The 6,891-nt window shown below is 43.7% G+C and overlaps 1 long non-coding RNA gene across 1 annotated transcript; it reads left to right on the forward strand.

Annotated features, from left to right (window-relative positions):
• Nucleotides 1–342: 342 nt before the first annotated feature.
• LOC135371161 (uncharacterized) lies at nucleotides 343–1,019 on the forward strand. The gene is made up of 3 exons (XR_010415526.1): nucleotides 343–415; nucleotides 486–554; nucleotides 631–1,019. It is a non-coding gene; the product is annotated as an uncharacterized LOC135371161 (long non-coding RNA).
• Nucleotides 1,020–6,891: the final 5,872 nt, after the last annotated feature.

Here is a 6,891-nt window from a genome sequence, read left to right on the forward strand (position 1 = left end):
TTACTAATGTCTAATCTGTGAATTTCAGATACTTTCGACGTATTCATGGCGGTGAACAACGCGGTTGGGACAGCACACTCACGACGTGGGAAGGTCACAGAAATGTTGAAAGACATCAGGTAAGTTACGCTAAAGTGCGTTTCAGAGCTCTTCAGTGACTTGTGTTTACTGCGAAACAGATTGGGCATACGCTTCACCCGTGCAACTTCGTCATGTGCTCCACGGCTTTACGGCTGTGCCACTGTATGTAAAAAATGCTGAGTGATTTTAATAAAGAATTTGCGGGGAAGTACAATGTGTCGCACCTTGCTGACTCTTTTACAGATGTGTGGAAACGTTGTAGCGGATGAATGTGAATTATGGATCTCCAAGTGGCGTCGCCCGCGTCATTTTCAAGATTTTACCCGTTTTGAAGGTACGTAGTGAGTGTGCGAGGCATTCACGTTCCTACTACGTGGTTATCCATGCGTTTCCCGTCTTCGCAGGCAATAGGGCTGTTGATAGGCAGAATGCTAGGCTACTGCAGACTGCAACCATAGGCGCTGTGTCTAAAGGTATGCGTATACGTCGATGCGTACTTCACAGTGACATTTTGCTGTAGCAGTGTTTTTGAAATTACATTTCTTGCAGGTTAAGCTCACATGACGCGGCAGGGAAGGGAGTCCGTGGCGAAAAGTGAATATAGCCGAAGTTGGATAGCGTTAATTTTTGCGCACGAAAGGCAAGCTGGACACATCGCAAATCTCCAGTTGTACGAAACACAGTGCAGCATGGTCGTCGGTTATGCCAGTGCTTCAACATATGTCTCAGCGTCGCACTTCGGACATTGCGGGCATATACCTTTAAGTTTTTCCCCTTGTGGACCGATGCTGTGTGTGTTCATGGACATCATGTTTTCAAAGACATGTAAGTTCTCAATAATAATGCAAAAAAATGCTGGTCATGTTACGCTGTGATATAATACCTGGTGAGGTAATACGATGCTATGACGCTCAGTTTCATACGAAATAAAGTGTTTGATCTAATGTTGCTTGTTTGTGCCACTGATACGCACCGCTGTGCGGTGTTGATGTAATGTTCAGAGAACGCCAGTAAGCCTGGCTAAGGCACGGGAAAAAGGTCCACTAGAGGTCCGTAAAAGGTCGTCATTGACGTACTATGGACTTCCTTGGGACGTGCGCGGATGTTATTTTGGCAGTTCTGAGTACGTCCGAAGTATGTCAAAATTATGTTTCAGGATGTCCTCAGGATGTCTTCATCGTCCTCAGGGTAACATCATGTAGACGTCCTTGGGACATCGGTGGTTTACTGGGCAGCTATTGCTTTATTTCAGTGTCAAGAATGTGGACAGTACTGACTTTGGAACTGTCGGTTCCTCTTCCTGCCTTTGCGACGTTTGTGGGTGCGTGTGAGGAGGCCTTCAAAGCCAACGTTAAGACATTCCTCACCTCCCAAGGGGTCAGGTCCAAGCTGTGTGAAGCGTTGGACATACTTGTGCCAAAGAAATTGAGTTTGTGTTTTTCATCCGTGTATGATGATCTATTTCACTTTTTTCTGAGGGTACGACTGTTATGGTTTGCACGAGAAAAGAATGAGGAAGTACGAAGTAGTACGTTACGTCAGAAGGCACTGCAACAGGCAGCTAGAATAAGTTCGTAATCTCTACACGTTGTTGTATTGTAGCCAGAAGTTTTCTTTCCATGCAAAGGGATATGCATGGTTCTGTTGTCTATCCAGTGCTTTCAGTTGTAACCTAGATTACACATGATCTCTTGTAATTGTTTCATTCCTGTGAAGCATACGATTTGTCAAAGTGCACTTTTGCACATAGCTCCTTACTGTGTTATTTGTATTTTGACAGCCATGCAGAGTTCAGTAGTCTGTGCCAATTATTTATATGGTTAGTGTTTGTACACCTGTGTACATAGATACATAGCATACATTAGCACCACATGGCAAAATGTGCACAAAATACCAGAAGCACAGAACATTGTCGATGCTTTGGCATTTCTTTAATACAAAACTGCTGTTGTAATCAAAGTAGTAGTCATCAGCAGGGTGTGTACACACTGAACAAGGTTGTCATTGCTGGAAGCTGATACTCTTGTGCCTGTTTTGCAAAAGATAAAGTATCACAGACTTCTAAAATGAGCTAATGGACTTGTGCCTTCTTATTCCCCCATAGCATTCGTTACAGTGCCAAAAACTGTGGGCAGACATAGCACCACACAGTATGCAAATATCATATAATGTGATCTTCAGTAGTATGGGATCAGCTCAAGTATCCGGAAACTCACACAGTCATCTGGACGCCATTAATTAGCAATTAGAGCAATTTGGAACCCCCCACAGTAATTAGGATCATTCAGGGAGTCATTACACTAATTGGGGAGCATCTAAGACGTCTCCAGATGACTCTGTGAGATGCCGGCTACTTGAGCTGATAAAAAATAAAAAAATAGGTAGAAAATAAAATAAAAAGATAGAACTAGAGTGGAGAGAAACAATTTATTCGAAAATCAACGATGCCGTGACGGAGAAACGGCTCCGGGGTGACCAGCGCTTGTTGGCGTCGGGTAGTTGAAGAGATCGACGACAGGTGGCCACTTAGTTGCAAGGCATCACACCAGATGGCGCCACCATCATAGCTCTATGTGAGAAAGACAGAGAACAAGAAAGTACTAGCGACACGTAAAAATGGCAACACTGCTCGACTAGTCTAAGCATGCCAGAGCGCGGGGAAAAGGCCTAACCGCTACTGCTAAACAGCACGGAGAAAACACTACACATTGGGGGAAAAGGCTTAAGGCAATCGACTAGGCCTAACCACAGCGTCACAACACTACGCGGCTAACACAAGGCGGGAACCACTAGCCACACGACGGTAAACCTGCGTCAACAGGCTTGGACACCGCTAAACAAGACTAAACAAATATAAAACAATAAAAACATGTAAAACAATGTACAAACATCGGTAAATCACTCACCTTTTTCCCCGCTGCGACGGAGCGTCCGCTCTCGTGGACAGCCAGGGATCAAGTGACGATGGAGAGACCGACCGCACGTCTTCTCCCCACGAGAGCCAGCGCTGGACTCACGTAAGCGCCACTCTACGGGTGCTACGCATGCGCGCGCGCTCCTAGCGCCCTCTGCGCGCTCCTACCGCCACCTGCGGCGACCACCTGCGAGAGCCTAAGAGAGAAGAGCATTCCTGCGCCCTCTTCTTGCGTTGCTCATTGGTCGTGACGTCATCCCATTGTCCCAAGGCTATCCTGCTTTTTTTCACACAGTCGACACAACTGGACAAGGTCAATCTGCAATGAAGCCATGGCATGATGTCATCATGCACCTCCGTGGCTCAAGGACGCGTACACTCTAGACAGGGGACTTATTATTTATTGAATCACTATCCCAAGATTATTTCCTTTATTCTTCTATAACGACTGAATAGGAAACTATTGCAGAAGAGCACCATGCATGAAAACTGATCATAGGAATTCCAAACTCTTACTAAATGAGACTTGCAAAAGAACAAAATATCCCAGAGCCGTATATAGGGAGAGTTTGGCCATTGGGAGGAGCCTCACCAAGGCTGCGTCAAATGACGTCAGACACGCGTCACTTGCCAGACGCGTCGTCTGCTCCAAACCGGATGTTCCGCCATTATGCGACTACTGTGATTCGGCGCTTCGTAGCCGATCGCTGTAAACGTTCAAAAACGGTTTGTGAGCCGTTTTTCCGATCAAAAGTATCGATGGATCCCTATGGATAAAAGATGTGCAGATTAAATAAGTGAGATAACATTCAAGTTCAGTAAAGCAGGAAACACGGTGCACGCGTGCAGCAGCGAAAAGTGTCGTCCCAGTGAAGCAGCGCCTAAAAGGATTTTCAACAGCGTGTGCCTCTCAAATTGGATGAATCCGTGCCAAAACAATGGATCGAGCACCGACAGAACTCACCACGGACGGAATACAACCTTGACCTGAAGTTGTTGTTGCGAGAGCGGCAGTGCCGTGACGATAGTTTATTGCCGGGTGTGATTAAGCGCTTTGCGCGTTTCATATATCGTTCCAGCGCCGTCAAAGAAGTATAGTAGGGAGGCCTCCTACAATATAGCACCATTCTACAACAGGAGGCAAATCCTATGGAATAATATCGCGTATGCGTTACAACAGGTCAGTGAGTTACGCACATGTTACAAGTGCGGTACCGCCAATGCACTCAGCAACAATGAATGCCACTGTAAATTATACAGGTAATTGTGCATGCTGTAACTGCTGAAGTAAGCAACTACTGCAATATGCAATAGCTGAAAATTAGACTTTATCGCCTATAGTCTTTACACCTTTGTTTGCATACTACGTACACATGAATGCGAGGGAGGAACTCAGACGACACACAAAACACATTTTTATGCATTTTTTGTATCCCTCTTAGTATGACCCCTCGGTTCAGGGCATTTCAGCACGGGTGACTCTGATGTAGCACTCAGCTAATTACAGTAGTGTAACTACAGCTGGCATCTTTTACATTCAACGTGCTGGATATGTTCGCCAGCAACCGCTGGCACCGAATCAATATGAGGCGCATACCGACATACGACATACCAACCACTTGTAAACCACCTGCCAGAGGAACACAGACTGCTGTTATATTTTGCGCATTTGTCAAGAACATCTAGGTATTTTTGATATTTTTGAAGATTTTTATACATTTCCAGATCTTTCATATTCAACGTGCTGGGTATGTCAGCTTGCAACTGTTAACACCGAATTAAAATGTGTGCCAATATGTCCTCATGAACACACCGGTGTGATATGAGCCAAAATAAGGTGCACGACATATCAACAAGTTGCAAACAACCTGCCAGAGGAACATAGACCGCTGTTTTATTTTCCACATTTGTCACGCACATCTATGTATTATTGATATTTCTGAATTTTTTAAACATTTCCAGATCTTTCATATTCAACGTGCTGGGCATGTCAGCTTGCAACTGTTAACACCGAATTAAAATGTGTGCCAATATGTCCTCATGAACACACCGGTGTGATATGAGCCAAAATAAGGTGCACGACATATCAACAAGTTGCAAACAACCTGCCAGAGGAACATAGACCGCTGTTTTATTTTCCACATTTGTCACGCACATCTATGTATTATTGATATTTCTGAATTTTTTAAACATTTCCAGATCTTTCATATTCAACGTGCTGGGCATGTCAGCTTGCAACTGTTAACACCGAATTAAAATGTGTGCCAATATGTCCTCATGAACACACCGGTGTGATATGAGCCAAAATAAGGTGCACGACATATCAACAAGTTGCAAACAACCTGCCAGAGGAACATAGACCGCTGTTTTATTTTCCACATTTGTCACGCACATCTATGTATTAATGATATTTCTGAATTTTTTAAACATTTCCAGATCTTTCATATTCAACGTGCTGGGCATGTCAGCTTGCAACTGTTAACACCGAATTAAAATGTGTGCCAATATGTCCTCATGAACACACCGGTGTGATATGAGCCAAAATAAGGTGCACGACATATCAACAAGTTGCAAACAACCTGCCAGAGGAACATAGACCGCTGTTTTATTTTCCACATTTGTCACGCACATCATGTATTATTGATATTTCTGAATTTTTTAAACATTTCCAGATCTTTCATATTCAACGTGCTGGGCATGTCAGCTTGCAACTGTTAACACCGAATTAAAATGTGTGCCAATATGTCCTCATGAACACACCGGTGTGATATGAGCCAAAATAAGGTGCACGACATATCAACAAGTTGCAAACAACCTGCCAGAGGAACATAGACCGCTGTTTTATTTTCCACATTTGTCACGCACATCTATGTATTATTGATATTTCTGAATTTTTTAAACATTTCCAGATCTTTCATATTCAACGTGCTGGGCATGTCAGCTTGCAACTGTTAACACCGAATTAAAATGTGTGCCAATATGCCCTCATGAACACACCGGTGTGATATGAGCCAAAATAAGGTGCACGACATATCAACAAGTTGCAAACAACCTGCCAGAGGAACATAGACCGCTGTTTTATTTTCCACATTTGTCACGCACATCTATGTATTATTGATATTTCTGAATTTTTTAAACATTTCCAGATTTTTCATATTCAACGTGCTGGGCATGTCAGCTTGCAACTGTTAACACCGAATTAAAATGTGTGCCAATATGTCCTCATGAACACACCGGTGTGATATGAGCCAAAATAAGGTGCACGACATATCAACAAGTTGCAAACAACCTGCCAGAGGAACATAGACCGCTGTTTTATTTTCCACATTTGTCACGCACATCTATGTATTATTGATATTTCTGAATTTTTTAAACATTTCCAGATTTTTCATATTCAACGTGCTGGGCATGTCAGCTTGCAACTGTTAACACCGAATTAAAATGTGTGCCAATATGTCCTCATGAACACACCGGTGTGATATGAGCCAAAATAAAACATGCAAAGCGCTTAACACCCGTCAGTAAACTATCGTCATATATGACACTGCCGCTCTCGCAACAACGATCCCACATTGGGTGAAAGTTGCATTGTGCATGTCTGCTCTCTCGGTACTCGATTCATTGTTTTGGCAGAGATTCATACAGTTTGAGAGGCACCCGCTGCTAAAAATCCTTCTTTTACGACGCAGCTTCACTGAGCACCGGTGACAGCACTTTTTGCCGACTCCATATCGCTGTTTCACGCATGCACCGCGTTTCCTGCTTTACTGCACTTTAATGTTATCTCACTTAGTTAATCAGCATATCGTTTATCCACAGAACCGATACTTTCGGTCGGAAAACGACTCACAAGACATTGTTTGAACATTTACAGCAATCGGCTACGAAGCGCAGAT

This window comes from Ornithodoros turicata, chromosome 1 (genome assembly GCF_037126465.1).
Source record: "Ornithodoros turicata isolate Travis chromosome 1, ASM3712646v1, whole genome shotgun sequence".
NCBI lineage: Eukaryota > Metazoa > Arthropoda > Arachnida > Ixodida > Argasidae > Ornithodoros > Ornithodoros turicata.